The sequence below is a fragment of the Lemur catta genome, chromosome 1 (assembly GCF_020740605.2).
Source record: "Lemur catta isolate mLemCat1 chromosome 1, mLemCat1.pri, whole genome shotgun sequence".
NCBI classification, from domain to species: Eukaryota; Metazoa; Chordata; class Mammalia; order Primates; family Lemuridae; genus Lemur; species Lemur catta.
Window position 1 is genome coordinate 182,497,657 of NC_059128.1, and position 14,803 is coordinate 182,512,459.

The 14,803-nt window shown below is 39.5% G+C and overlaps 1 protein-coding gene across 19 annotated transcripts in view; it reads left to right on the plus strand.

Annotated features, from left to right (window-relative positions):
- Positions 1-14,803, plus strand: part of MBNL1 (muscleblind like splicing regulator 1) — a 192,317-nt gene that overhangs the window by 10,308 nt on the left and 167,206 nt on the right. For 5 of the 19 annotated variants that reach the window (XM_045539484.1, XM_045539488.1, XM_045539496.1 and 2 more), the window contains exon 1: positions 11,502-11,636. The exons of 3 other annotated variants lie outside the window; for them this stretch is intronic. The gene's annotated coding sequence lies outside the window, so the exon portion shown is untranslated. Of the gene's footprint in view, positions 1-11,471; positions 12,326-14,803 lie in introns of those variants that run through there. 11 more of the 19 variants (XM_045539486.1, XM_045539489.1, XM_045539492.1 and 8 more) reach the window with 5 other exon arrangements.

Genomic DNA, 14,803 nt, shown 5'->3' on the forward strand with positions numbered 1-14,803 from the left:
TGTTGATGTGAACACTAGATTCAGGAAGAGAATGTAGAAAGCGTACATGGACTTGGGGCCTGACTCTTTATTTAGCTACTTTAGGGCTATGACCGCCCTTCAGAAGTGGATGCTAAGGACGCCTGCTCTGGAGCCAAGAGGCCTTTCCTCCTGCCTTTATTTGGCTTTGCTCCTCTCATTGGTGACCCATCATGTTAGGAAAAAAAATCTCTTTCAAAAGTGTAAATGTTACTCTTTCTGTGGGTGATGTCACCATTCCTGTGGCCCAAGCGTTTGTTACTAAATAGAACTTAGCAACACATAATCATTATTTTCTCCTCTTTGAGTTCTGAACGTGGTTGTTCTGATGTAGTCAGGAGAGATATTTTTCAGAGAGGGAAGAGTAAGAGCCGAAAAAAAGGAAGTAATGCCTGGAACGATCTCTTGATTTGTGTTACTTAAAAGAAGCGAGAAGACAACTAAATTTTCTTTTCTGTGGCAACAGCTCTGACTAGGTAAAAAAATAATTTTGAAATACAGCTCAAAAGGAAGTGGTTTCCATGCAACTGTACACCATATTCTTTGTTTTAAAATGGTTGATGCCATTTTCTTGGCTTGGTTTGACTTGTATTTTTCATGTTTTTCCTAGGAAAGTGGTGAGGAAAGTTGAATAAAAGAAAGCTGTGCACTGGCCAAGTAATTGTGATGTTTCTCAAGTTCATGTTTATCATTTCAGGGAAGAGCTTGGGTTCCCTTTTGATTACATTCTACTTATGTAATTTAAAAACCGTAAGGGTCTCTCTGTTTAGCCATACTCTCCTGTAAGAAATAGCTGTATATTTCTTAATATTTGTAATTTAATTTGAATCCTCACATTTTGAAAAGACAAAGTTTAATAGGAGCTTGTTATTTTTTAAAAATTCTATATCAAAAATTCATAATTACTATTTTAAATAATAACAAGAGCTGTAATTTATCAAAGACCTAACCTATGTTAGAATAATTCTCATGAAGTCATTTATTATCACAGTTCCATGAGGTAGACATTTTAAGTTCACAGGAAACTAAGACTTGGAGAGATTGCTTGAATCTTTTGCCTAATAACAGACCCTAAAGCTTGTCTTTATTTCACAGGAGCCAAGGCCACGGGCAGAACAGCAGTCTTTGAAATAACATTCCGTTTTTTTTTCTGTCCTGACTCTTCTGCAAAGTGTGTTTCATACTCACACCATTGCACCAACTTAGTGGGGGGAAGGTGGGTATGCCCTGTCCCCAAGAGTAGTGGACAACAAAGGCAGAAGGGCAAGGTTGCAATAGCAGTGACTCTTGCCATTGTAAACTGGCCCATGTGCCATATTTGGCATGTGCATACCTGTTGCCAATAGTCCTAAAGTAGACAGTGTTTTCCTTTCAGTCATCTGGTAATCCACTCATAAACAAAATAGATTTACTTCAGTTAGCTGCTTCCTCCATCATGGTAAGGAAAATATCCAGCGTTATGCCACATATCATCCATGTGTACCTTCTTCCTAATAATTTTGTCTGTCTGCCTTCTATGAATTGGATATTGGTGCCAAACATGCCCTTTCCCACAAGTTCAAGACTAATCGAGCAAAGTTAACACTTTCCAGTGCCCACGTGGAGTTCTTGGTATTTAGGGACCCTGACAAACTATTTACAGCTTGTTCCACACAGACCTTCTAGAACCTTGGAAGAATAAACAAACTTCAAAGGCCTCCCAAGAGGAAAAACCATCCTCAGTAGGTCTATAATTTAAACTATCTTTAGAGAAATACAACTTCATAAAGAGAGAGGCCAAGAGTGGCCAGCCTGTTTGATATAGTTAACTTTTTCTTTACTTAATTGTAAAAACAAAATGACAAGTAGGGAGGTGCTTTTGCAGCAGTGTGGGAGTCTTGAAGCTGCAGAAGGAAGTTCCACTGTACATGGGAGTAAGTTTGCGGGTGGGAGTTAGAGACTACTGCTCTATTGCTAGTCTGGAATAGCCATGCATAAACATCTTTACTTTGGTATCTTGAAGAGAATCAATAAACCCCTATGAGAGGCACTTGATACATTATTTAAAATAAGCACACATTACCTTATATCCAGGAACAGAAAAAATAATTTTACATTCAGGAAAAAATATTTTTAAAAAGCCTTTAATTTTGACAAAACAAAAGATAATACAACTGAATTTTCATTGTATTTTCAAATATTAGTTCAAAAGCTGACATGCTGTACTCCTTGAAAGTATCAAAGCGAGATCTGGCTTTGTCTGTAGATGTCATAACCTTCAAAGATTAAGCCCAGGAAGTGAATGAAAGTAACTTCAAGAACACAGCAAGGGCATAATAGTAAAGATCAGTCACAAATTTCTTCAGACTTTGCCCTCGAGGTCTGTGTGATGGACACCCTGCCACTTAACAGAAATAAAGTCATTACTTCATGCAACTAGTAATAGAATTCTGTCCTTATAAATGAAGAGGAATTCAGGCAGCCTACGTGTGTGGTACAAGTACTGTAATGACTCTTTTATGACTATAATTTTAGACTTTTGAATTTAATAAAACAGGAGGAGATCATAAAAATAACAATTGTCTATCTGTTGAATTTAGATTCACTAGTTACACACTCTCATTCTTCTCTTTCACTCCATTTTATATATTTATATTATTTACTTAATTGATGATAAGTACTTACTATTTAATATTCATTGTCCTTGCTAGATTGTACATTTAAGAGGCTTCAGGTCTAGTTTTGCTCACCACGTAGCCTCAGAACTCCAGTAAAGGCCAGAATTATGTCAAGTGCTCAGTAACTGTTTGTGGACTGAATAGGAAAGTCTACAGCAATAAGGCTTAGAATGAATACGCAATAGTAACTGGTGAGCTGGTGACCTATGGCCAGAAAAGTTAAAAAGAAAAAAATGCTTCACATTGTCTAAAATCACATTCATTACCAAGAGCTAAACAGAACCAACCAGGCCCTGTCAGCAGTTACTCATTGCTAAGCCCATTGCAGCAATATGGGCATTCAGACTCATCCAGGTGGGGCAGGGGGCCATTGGACTGACAGCACATTCACAAAGGCCATAAATTAAGACTTCTAAATTACCTTCAAATAAGATTCAAATGAGGTATGCCCTGTTAATTTGTGTGTGTGTGTGTGTATATATATATATATATATAAAATCTTTGAAAGGAAGTTGCCAAGGACATACTTTATCTTTCAGAGACTCTGATGTCATTCTCAAGGGATGTTCATGATCACAATTTCTTAGCAAGAGACAGGGCATGGAATTTTAAGCAAACAGCAACCTAAGTATTTTAGAATAAGTGGGATTATCCTCTATGTGATCTTGACTGTTTGTCTAGTTTGTTTTTAATCCCACACGCCACTAATGCTTACCTGGTATAAAGTGCAACATATTTTGATTGCCTAAGAAGCACTTCCAACCAGGTGCATGACAAAATGTGTTCTTACACCACCAATTTAGCTCCTCTCAACTAGTCCCAAGTCCCATATTTATAGATGCATTTGGGCAACAGTTTACTCAAACCTAGCTCTATTTGAGACGGAGTTTCCTGCAGATAACTGTTTCTGTTGAGCTGAATAAACTATCCTTGCCAAAGAAAGAAACAGAGTAGGTTAATGGATTGCCACTAATTTTGGGTAATTTCCATTTTCTAAACTTTAGCTCAGCAATAAGCAACCTTGGCTGCACATTGGAATCACCTAAGAGGCGTTAAAAAATACGGATGCTTGGGTGCCACTCCCAGTAATTCTGATTTAATTGGTCTGGATTGCAGTCTGCTGATCGAAAAGGCAGTTGGAGTTAAGAATCATAGCCCTAGTTTCAGGCTCCACATTTCTAGCATGGGCTCACAATTACCACCTCATCTTTATAACTCTTGTGAGGGTTCAAAAAAAATGTGTGACGTTAGAGTCCCTAATATTTCTGAACTGACCAATTTCCATTCTTTACTCAGGAGAAGGAAATCGGAAAGGGCGGGGGTGGGAAGGTGAGAAGGAGGAATCCTTCCACAGAGCCCTCCAAGTTCTTCCAATTAGCGGTTCATTAGGGTTAACAAGTTATCCTTTGTCAAAGCAAACCCTCTTGATGGATTAAGCCTCATTCACTCCTTAGTGTGAATGACTTTAATCAGATAATCTCCTATCACCTAGTTGAGGATTTGTTACTGAAGGTCTAGGGGAGGCAGAGAGGGAGTTGCAAGCCCAGTGTGGGATTCACCCAGGCAGGGCAGGGAAGCCTGCTGTCTGGGAGCAGAAGGCTCTAGGAAAGACATTGGACATGCAGTAGGCTTTCCATAATGACAGAATGAAAAATCTGGAAAACAAACTTTCTTCTCACGTCGCTAGGTCAATGATTGTTAAAAGTGTTCAGCTGATCAAGTCTTTTGTCTGTCTAAGGGCCTTTTATGACTTTTCTCTGACTTTCTTTCTGTCATGTGCTGGGTAATTTTACCATTTGCCAGCTGCTTGGGAGTCTGTGAGGAGCAAGGCCTTGCCCAGCCCTGTGCTCCTTGCCATCTGCTTGGCACATGGTAAGCATGCAGGTTTGTTGAATTTTACTGAATTGTTTCATTTGCTACACTCTTTTCCGACTGCGTTTTCCCCCCATGTCTGTCCCCACTGCTAGACTAGACTGTGAACACCTTGAAGAAGACTTAATAATTTCTGAATCACCAGTGCCAGGCACAGCTCTTGGCACATAGTCAATGAATATTTGTTAAATGAATGAAGGAGCAGTGCACTGAATTAAGGATGCCAGTGCACTGATGCCCCAAGTTAAGATATTAAAATTAATTTATGACTCTACTCCTCAGTTCCCACACCACTGGACTAGGCAAAGAGGGAAGAGAAAAAGATGTGTATATGAAACTCTTACAATTTATTAATATGACAAAAGTTATTCTTATTCAAAAATCTCTTTACAACATCTCTTCAGACATAGTTTGAAGGCAATTTAAAGAAACTCAGAGAGATAAGAAGGAATAGGAAGAGCCAATAAAAGATCCAGAGAGAGAATTCACACAATGGAATGAAAAGAGAGGGTCTAGGATACCATAGAAGCCAAAAGAAAGGAACCTAAAGAATGAAAAGAATAGACAAATACAGCAGACATTTAGGAAAATCAACAGTGCTAATGGCATTTTCAAAAATTGGTTTGCCTTTGGAAATAAATAACATAGTGACCATATTTTTGTATGGTTTTCCCTACATGGAACAGAATTAATATGTAGAAATGTTTGGATTATAGTACATAAAACAGTTATACTGTAACATTTATACTATATAAGACCTATTAGATACTATTTTTTTAAAGGTTATAAGGTAATTCTGGGCTAACCTACAATATACAATTTTATGAAATGGTGGAAAGTGTTTCATAATATTACATGTAATTATATAAGCATAAATAGATAATATGTCCATATTGACCTTCCGGCTACTTGTTTCATATTTATTTCTGTGTTTGTTTTATTGACTGGAAGATCACTATTGCATATTTTATTTTCCTTAATGACAGTCCAGTGGAAACATCCCAGGTAAAGTGTTTAGAAATATATTATGCATTAAATAAATTAATTCAGTATCTTGGGATGCAGGCTGTGAAACAGGAGGCTTGATCTCTTATTAGCTGCAAGGCTTTGGTCAAGGGTCAACTCTCCAGCACTCATTACCTCATGAAAAATGAAGATTATAATAAATGACACAGGAGATGTCATTTGTTTGATAAAGTCGTGTTAAAACATTAAATAAAAAAGCAGAACACAAAATTACATGTGTAGCATAATATCAACTATGTTTTTAAAAATGCATTAGGAAAGCCTAGAAGGAAACACCGTAATACTAGCAGTGACTATCTCTGAGAACTGAGAAAACCACTGATTACTACAAAAATAGTCTCTTGCTATAAAAATACTGAAGTAATTTTGAGTTTTCTATATTGTGTTGACCCTAAATAAGAAACAAGTTACACATACACCAGCATACCACATATCTTACTTTTCCCAAGGCATAGATCTTGAGGATCATGGATCTCACAGATTCTCTTCAACTCTAGATTCTAACATTTGCTCTACCCCATTGCTAAGGGTCTTTAACCAAATCCCTTTCTGTTGTTGGGCCTCCAGCCATTTGCTGCTCTGTGCACTCCTGGACTGGGCCCACTCTTGGTTCACTCTCATCTCCGCAGTGGTATACTTCCTGCGTTCTGTTCTAATGACCATCAGCCTCCACACAGAAATCAAGAGTTACTTAGTTATCTTGGTGAAAAGCATCATCGCTCTATCCTCACCTCCCCCTTTTAATATAACCAAACACTTCAATGGTTCCCACTGACCAAAAATATGATTGTAGCTTTGCATTTTGAGTATGATTAATTTGATTAAGATCCATTTTTTTCTCTTTCTGGACTCTAAGCTCCTTGAGGTTAAATAGTTTTTATTTACCAGGGGCTCTCTAGCCCTACAGTGAGCTCAGGCCTCAGGGGTCTTGACCTGCAGTTCCCACTGCTTTGAAGGTTTTTTTCCCTGGACATTCCTCACGTCACAGAACTCTGCCTACATAGAACCACCTCAGTCCTTGTCCATTCTGTTTAACTTCTCCTCCCCAACCTTCCACCTGCCCTACTTTGCTTCATCTGAAATTACCTCATATGTGTATCTTTTTATTTCTGTTCATTTTGTACTTGTTTATTGCTTGTCCTCCCTCGTAGAACGTAATCCCCTCAAAGGAAGTGATTTGTCTGCGGTGTTCATTTTGTGCCACAGTACCTAAAATAGGACTTAGCCATGGTTTATGCTCAATAAACATTTGTAAAATGAATAAAGTTATTGCGTGAAAAAGTGTTTTCTGTATGGTAGGAGGAAAGGAAGGATAAAAAACAGAAAAAATGAAATAAGGCAAAAAGGAAAGAAGGAAGAAATAGAAGAAGGAGGAACCATACTCTTAGAAATCTAAAGTGGTTCCTTCTCACATTAAACTTGGGGAACTGTCAGGCCTACCCTAGAGCTTCTTTTTGTCCCCATGATCTTTAAGAAAAAAAGACAATGAAAATAAATGGCCTGAAAGAGTCAGAAGACATTGATGCCAGTTCTGCTCTGCCACGGTGCCAAGTTCCTTATACAATGCTCTCCTCTGGTCTAACCAGGGAACAGGGCCAGATGGTCTCTAACATTCCATTCACTACTAAAATTCTATGGTTCTAAACTTTTAATTATGAAATGTATTTGCTTTCTATCTCTCTATTGCCAGATCCTAAAATAATTATATGGAAGATATAGATTCAACTTTTAGGTAAAATAGCTTAATTGAGAAATGCATAATAGAGTTAATATTTTGTTTTAAGTTTTATAAACTTTTTAAGAAAAATATATTGATTTATATAATATTTTCACATTCATGTTATTTGTACAAGTGGCATATATATCATATATAATATATAATATACAAAATATTTACATGATATATAATAGAATAAATATTTATAAATAATGGGCATAATTTAAAGAACTTTGTGAATATAGAAAGGCCCTTGAAGATAAACTGCATTCATGTAATTCTTTCTATCAAGTATATTTATTCAGATATTTGAACAAGTTTGAATTCAGGCTATAGAAGAGGCTCCCTCCCCCACTCTGTTGTAAAATTTAATGTAGATACGTTTAATGCATCTACTTAAAATTGATTCTCCACACAAGACTGTTTGCATCTTTTTGTTGCCTTTTAGAAGTTTCTTCTCTTAACCATCTATGTTTAAGCATGGATTAAAAAAAAAGCAAGGGAACTGAGACTAGGTCCCAGTTTTAACACTATCTTTTAAATTGATTATTTTTATCCTGGTATGATAAAAACAGTATTCCTAGATCAGTGATTCAAGACCTTTTCATATTCCCACTTTTAAAAAGTAGAACTTCTTGGGATATTTTGATTTATATGATTTTTTCTTGTGTCAGAAAAGGCAAATTATATTTGGGAGGCAATGAGAGCTTATTGAGCTGTGAATATGTTACGTAGAACATGAAAGATAGTAACAACTCACAGACTCACACACTTACACAGGTGTCTGAAAGACTTCCATTGGACTGAAAAAGATAAATGCTACCATTACCTTTATCTTTATTATTGGTAAACAGGGAGTTGATACTATCTCTTAAAACCGTATTCCTTAACTTTATTTCTATTGGAATTCATTGGTATAATTAAAATCTGAATGGACTGAAATATTTCAGGAACCTGAAGTGAATAGTCTTTCCTTTATCTGGAAATGTAGTTTTATTTCATCTGAAATTGTTTTCTATAATTTCCATCTCCACTCACAAATGACCTTCTTTTTATACTTATGGATATACTCACACATGAACCTGTGGACTATAACTACACTTCATAAAAATAAGAGAACACATAATGTCCTCCTGTCACTGAGGGAATATTAACAATATTCTAAATGAGGAACTATTGATTTTTTAGTAATTTCTACAATTTGAAATGTAGTTAGGATGCTGTTGGTAGTTGAAAGCTGACAGCACGATTTATTAATATTATTAACATATGATCTGGTATTTGTTATAGTGCCTCAAATTTTTAAATGTCATTATTCATGTTATAATGTTATCAATAATAAAAAATTAGGCTAAAGCAGGGGCAGTGTGGTTTTATATCACAATTTATTTTGACTCAGTTTTGAATTCTAGATTAACCACTATTTTAAGTCTTCTTAGCCATTCCTTTTCTCTTTTTCTAATGTAAAATAACATTTTTTTCTTTTCCTTGTCATTTACTAGGATGGTTATTCTACTCTTTCTAATGTTAAAGGATCCTTTCTTATATTTCTTTGTATTCTGTTCAATGGAGCAGAAAATTTGTCTCAGTTTCAATTTCTCTTTTGTTCCCAGAAGTTTTCCCTCCTCCAGTGCTGAAGTAGAAAAATAATTTTCCCTTTTGCATGATAAACAGGTCAAAGTCCTGTTTTTCACCATGTTGCTCCAAATAGCAAATTTTCTAACCCACATGAAAAATGAAAACCAAAGCTCTAACTTGGAAGTTGACAAGGGTCTGAGAACAATTGAAAATAAATTTCTACCTCAGGATTAGCTCTTAGTGGTTCATTGGTCATTCTGAGGAGAGGGGCACGGAAGCCAGCTAGGGGCACCAACCTAGCAGCCGATGCAAAGGTGGCTCAGCTCAGAAGTCAGGCCTCCATTGTCATAGAGAATGGGAGGCAAACTGAAGAAATTAAAAGGCAAGTAGCAAACAATTCAGTAGGATTTGGGAGGCTCCTCCCTTCCTCATTCCCTGCATGAGTCATTTTTCCAGTCTGTCCACACCCATCACCCTTCCACTGGACACCACCTCACACTCTCATTCACCCTAAGTTGCTGCCACAGGAACTTACTGCCAGTACAAGTCCAGACTCCGTCTACCCTTGCTGTGTACACTTTTCTAGTTTATCACAGTTTTCAGAGTAAAGTTGAGACTCGTTGGATTAACACAGACCTACTTTTAGCCTCATCTCCCGCCACTCCCCTGCATTCCCCTTCCCTTACTTCTCACAGAAAGGCTGGCAGGTCTCTTGTACATGCCCTTTTCTTTTCTCCACTCCACCTGGACTCAACTCCCTTTTTTATCTTGCTAACTTCTACTCACTTTTCAAGGCACCAGTTAAATATAATTCCTCCAGGAAGCCTTCCCTGACCCTTCTCAGGGCTCTCATGGGATTGCCTCCACCATTCTGCTACTCATCCCTCAGGCCGAATTAATTGGTTTATGTGTTTTTTCCCTAGCAGATGTATTATCCTTGAGTACAGGGACTCTGTCTTACCCATTCTTGCCTTGCTGGCATAGTAGTAGGCACTAGATGTAGTTGCTGAAATGAATGCTGAATAAGAAGAAAGGAAGTCCTCACTGCTTCGGTAATTAGTAATTGGCAGATAGAAAGTACCCATCCCTTGGTCGGGGCATGGTGGCTCACACCTGCAATCTTAGCACTTTGGGAGGCCAAGAAGGGAAGATTGCTTGAGGCAGGGAGTTGGAGACTAGCCTGAGCAACATAGCGAGATTCTGTCTCTACCAAAAAAAAAAGGACTCATCCCTGTTCTCTGAGAAAGTGTCAGTGTCCTTTTAATTTGCTTCAGCTGTCTGGGTACTTGGGTACTTTTTAGTGATTAACACTGAGAAGTAGTGCCATTTAGTTAATTAATTAATTAGTTCTGGAAAGGATCAGTGAACAATATTAACTCAGTATTTTGTAGATCTAGCCAAAAGTCAAGAACTCAAGTCTGTTATTAGTGCCTCTGGAAGGTATTTTTGTAGTTTAGTACCTTTTTGATGTTTTTCCTTCTCAAGCCAGCTCCACCCTAACACAATCTAACAAATCTGCAGAAAGACCATTATACCGTCTTGTCCCAAATTAGGTCAAAAACATGGAACAAACGTTTTTTAATTAGAATCATCCTTGAACAAGTTATCAAAATTCCTTAAATGCAAAGGAAATCCTGCACCCAAACCTCCAAAACTTTATTACATCACAGAAGCTCAGGATTCTTTCCATCCAAGGTGAAGCCAAATAACATCTTATAGCACCCAGGGAATTATGATTTGGGACTGTGGCTTATTTGTTCCTGCGATCAAACGGCTTATATGCCCAGGAATATTCCAGTAGTTCAGAAAATAATATTTTATTGTAAAGAAGGAACTTTGCTCTCTATAATCACATAATGCAGAACTGGGAACACAGGGTTTTTAAAATTCCAAATATTATTTTCAAACTAGAAAGGAAGCTGGTATGTGTTTGCTTGTATGGCAATCAGTTTCATCAGGGAATTCCAAAACAGTAGACACCCTGTTACTTGAGAAATGTACACACTGTGGCAGTCTTGCAGATGGTTTTCCCGCCCGTTAGCCCTCCAGGTTCAAAAACTGTGTGGCGCATTTTAAGGCGGCAGCCGCATCAGACCCTAGGGTTTTAGTCTAATCTGATTCTAACCTTCAGTCTAACCTTGCCGGTTTCCTCGCAAAGTTCCATCCCAGGGCCTCTTTCAAAACCAACCTACTGGGGCGCCGACAGTCCGGAGGAGCAGTAGGTAGCGGGCTGCGTCCCATCTGCACTGTAGCTGCGAGGTTATAACGTTGGACGCATAAGATGGAAGATACCAACGGGAGCTCGAGGGGATACCCGGCGCCAGCGCCCGCTCTGGCTCCCGTTTGCTCTGGGCGCCGCCGGGCGAGCGGCGATGACCGGCCCTTGCAGACTCTGTTCGGCTGAGGGGCGGCCGCGCCGCCGGGGCAGGAGCGGGAGGGCGCCGGCGGCAAGTTGAGGAGCGTTTTTCCTTCGCCGCGTGCGTTCCGGAGCTCGACGGGTCCGCCCCGGGCTTCCTGGTGGGGCTGGGCGGGCGGGGGAGGGGCCGCGCAGCAGCAGCGGAAACCAGACCTCGGCGATAAGAGGCTGCACAGCGACATGCAACAGTCTTTTCACTGCAGCTGAATGAGTTGTGGCGCTCACGATGCTCCCGTGACGAGGAGCTGACAAATTCCATTTTGCATCGCGGGCCTCTTGGAATCATGACTCCCACAATGCCTTGGGCCCTCGGTCGACAGTCGGGCCGCCTCTGAAAAAAAAAATGTGAGAGGTAAGTTTGCGTTTTCACAGTTTGCTGCGGCTGCTCCGCCGCTCCTCATTGTTCGGACTCTTTCGGGGCTGCCCGTGGCTGGCGGAGGGAGCGACGGGAGGGGCTCGCCGGCCGCCGCGCCGGGCGGGGGAGGCTCCGCGCGGCCCAGGGCGGCTCTCGCTCCCCCTCGCGCTCCGGGGGGCGAGGCTGCGGCTGCGGCGCGGCTCCGGCGGCCCGTCCCCGCCTCGGGCGCTGCGGACACCGTCGGGCTCGGCCGGCGCACGGCTCGGCAGCCTGGGGAGACCGAGAAAGGAGGAGGGGGGAGAGAAGAGAAACAGGTGCGTGGAAGTGTACTCACAACTTAATGACCTTCGTCGGGGGAGGGTGCGAGCCCAGCCCGAGCGGGCGGCGCGCGGCTCCCCCGAGCGGCTCCCGCATCCCTCTCCCCGGGGCTGCTCTCCTGCCCGGGTCTCATCGGGGACGACTATGTGCACGCAAAGGTTAATGCTCTGTCTGCTACCCATAAATTACGCATGACATGTTTAGCTGGGCTGCCTTATATGGAGAGTGCTGTATTTCAGTCCAGTTTGCCTTTTGCCAAGTTTACAGGGCGGAAGACGCCCTGCAGGAGAGGGTTTCTTCTTCTTCTTCTTGGTTTTTTTTTTTTTCTTCATCGTTTTGTAGTGCGTCACTCAAAAACTGTAAGAAAAGTAAGTATAGAAGCTCTCTGGGTGGAGCCGCAGTTGGTTGATTGAATTGCTTTCATGAAAGGTTGAAAAGAATGAAAAGTAGTTTAGTGCTTGGGTTCTGGTTTTTAGACAAAAGCAGGACAAATATGTAGCTCCCCCCCTTACACGCCACTTTTTTTTTTTTTTAAACGGAGCCGGAATCTGTTATTGGTAGTAATGTGTCATGTGAGAATACTTTGATTCCAGAGCCTGTAACACGAGCAGGTATATGGTGGAGCTTATGCCTTCACCTCTCACAGCACTTTACAACTACAGGGGTGTTGCTGCAAGAGTGATTGTGTTCTTAAGTCTCTCTGGGGCCCGGAGAATATGTAGCTGCTGGGATTCTGTGGTGTACTTCCGTGCAGTCTACCTCCCCAGGATTAAAATTGAGTTAAGAAGCTGCCAGAAAGGTCATGGCCACTGTCTTTACCCTGTTTGCCCACCAGCCCAGGCACAAGCAATAGTAAATGGATGGTGAACTGCCCTACTCCGAGAAATTTCTTAAGCAAATTAATACACCAAGAGAGAGGTCATAATTAATGCTTTTAGATTTGTGGGCCCTCTGCAACATGCCTTGAAATGCTACACCAGTGGACGCTGTGTTTCTGCCTCCTGGGTTTGAACACAGCGTTTGTTTATACATACAGGGCATTTAGGAGATAACTATTCTATACCAGCGTAAGTGATCTACTCCATAGTTATCTCTCTATGTGGGCTCCTAAGAGCGTTGGTGTTTCTCCTTGTCTTGCTGTTTAGATAAAATATTATCACCCAGACGAAAAAATGAAAGTTGAACGACTGTAAAATTCATGCGAAGAATATTTAGTTCGATACTTAGAAAGTCTTCGATGTAGAATTATAGATAGAGACACTGAATAAGTTATTTTGTAGCCTGAGAAAGAACATTGCTGTCACTTGTATCTTTGCTTTCTTAAAGTTGATGACAACTACTGCTCAAAACTGTTTTTTAGGAAACCTACAGTGTTCCAGTTTTCATCTGTTTTGTGTATTTGCATGGGGGTTACATTTCTTTTTTTTTTTTTTTTTGATTACTGTGTTGTTAGGTTTTCTTTCAAAATGTAGGCGTAGTTTTTAGTTTTATTTGTTTAATAGGGGGTTTCTTCACTGAAGACTACAAAAATTGCCTTTTGTGTTTTAAAGAACAGGTTGGGTCAGCACCAGAAAACCTGTTCATCCCTCTATAATTATAGTGTCACTTAAGACATAATAATGAGGTTTTATTATTACTGAGAGACTCAGAAAAACCTCACATGTACCTAGTTTAATTTTTTCCTCATGCAGCTAAGAACAAATTTGTGTGTAGATACATATCAAGTATATTCTATGCAGTCATGCCAAAAGAGAAACCAAAGTGTTACATGATTTGAGATATTATTGCCTATGTTTACTTTTCCACATTTGAGGCAAAGTTAGACTCCAAGTTGAATTCATTAAATTTTGATCCCAACATTCTGTTCTTCCTCTGGGCACAGAATTCCTATGAAATGAAACACTGGGTTTTGTTCCAGAACAAGAACAGGCTATTCCAAAATTTCTCCTAGGGGAAAAAAAGGGTAAAATCATATTTCTCATTGAGGAAGGGTGTGTTACTTTATTATATAAAATTTTCTGTCTTCATTGTAAGTAAAAAAAAAAAGAAAGAAAGAAAGAACGAAAAAGAATGTCCTTGCATTTGTCACTGTTCCTATACATTAGGTCTGTATTTGATATTGCTATTTATGGAAACAGAGAATAAATAGCCTTGCTACACCTTCTGGCTTTCTGCTTGGCGATAGAAGATGCACAGATTAGAGAGCATCTCAGCTCTTGCTTAAAAGAAGCTGAAAAGAATAGGTGATTGGATTTTTTTTATTCTCCAAGAAAAAAGGCATCAGGGTGGGCGGTAGATATGAGGGTCACAGGAGTAAAGGATAGAAGTGAAATATGTTCACTAAATGATTGGCTTAATATAAAATCACAACAGCAATATAGATCATAGAGAATGATTCATAGGAAGATTTTAAAGTGTCTGACCTTTTAGGCCTAAAAGCTTAATGTTTTTGGAAATCTAGAATGTGCTGTCCAGTACGGTAGCTACCAGCCACATGTGGCTATTGAGCACTTAAAATGTGACTAGTCCAGATTGAGATTTGCTCCATGTGTAAAATACTATTGAATTTTGAAAACTTTATATGAGGGAAAGAATGTAAAATATCTTATTAATATTTTTTACATTGATTATATGTTTTAGTGATAATATTTTGGATAAATGGGTTTCAATAGACTATCTTGTTAGATTAACCTCACGTGTTTCTTTTTACTTTTTTACTGTGGCTATTAGAAAACTTAATATAACAAATGTGGCTAACATCATATTTGTATTGGGCATATTTATATTGTTCTAGAATAAAGCAGGAAAAGGGTATTCTAGGAGAAAGCTTAAAGAGTTTTCTGGTC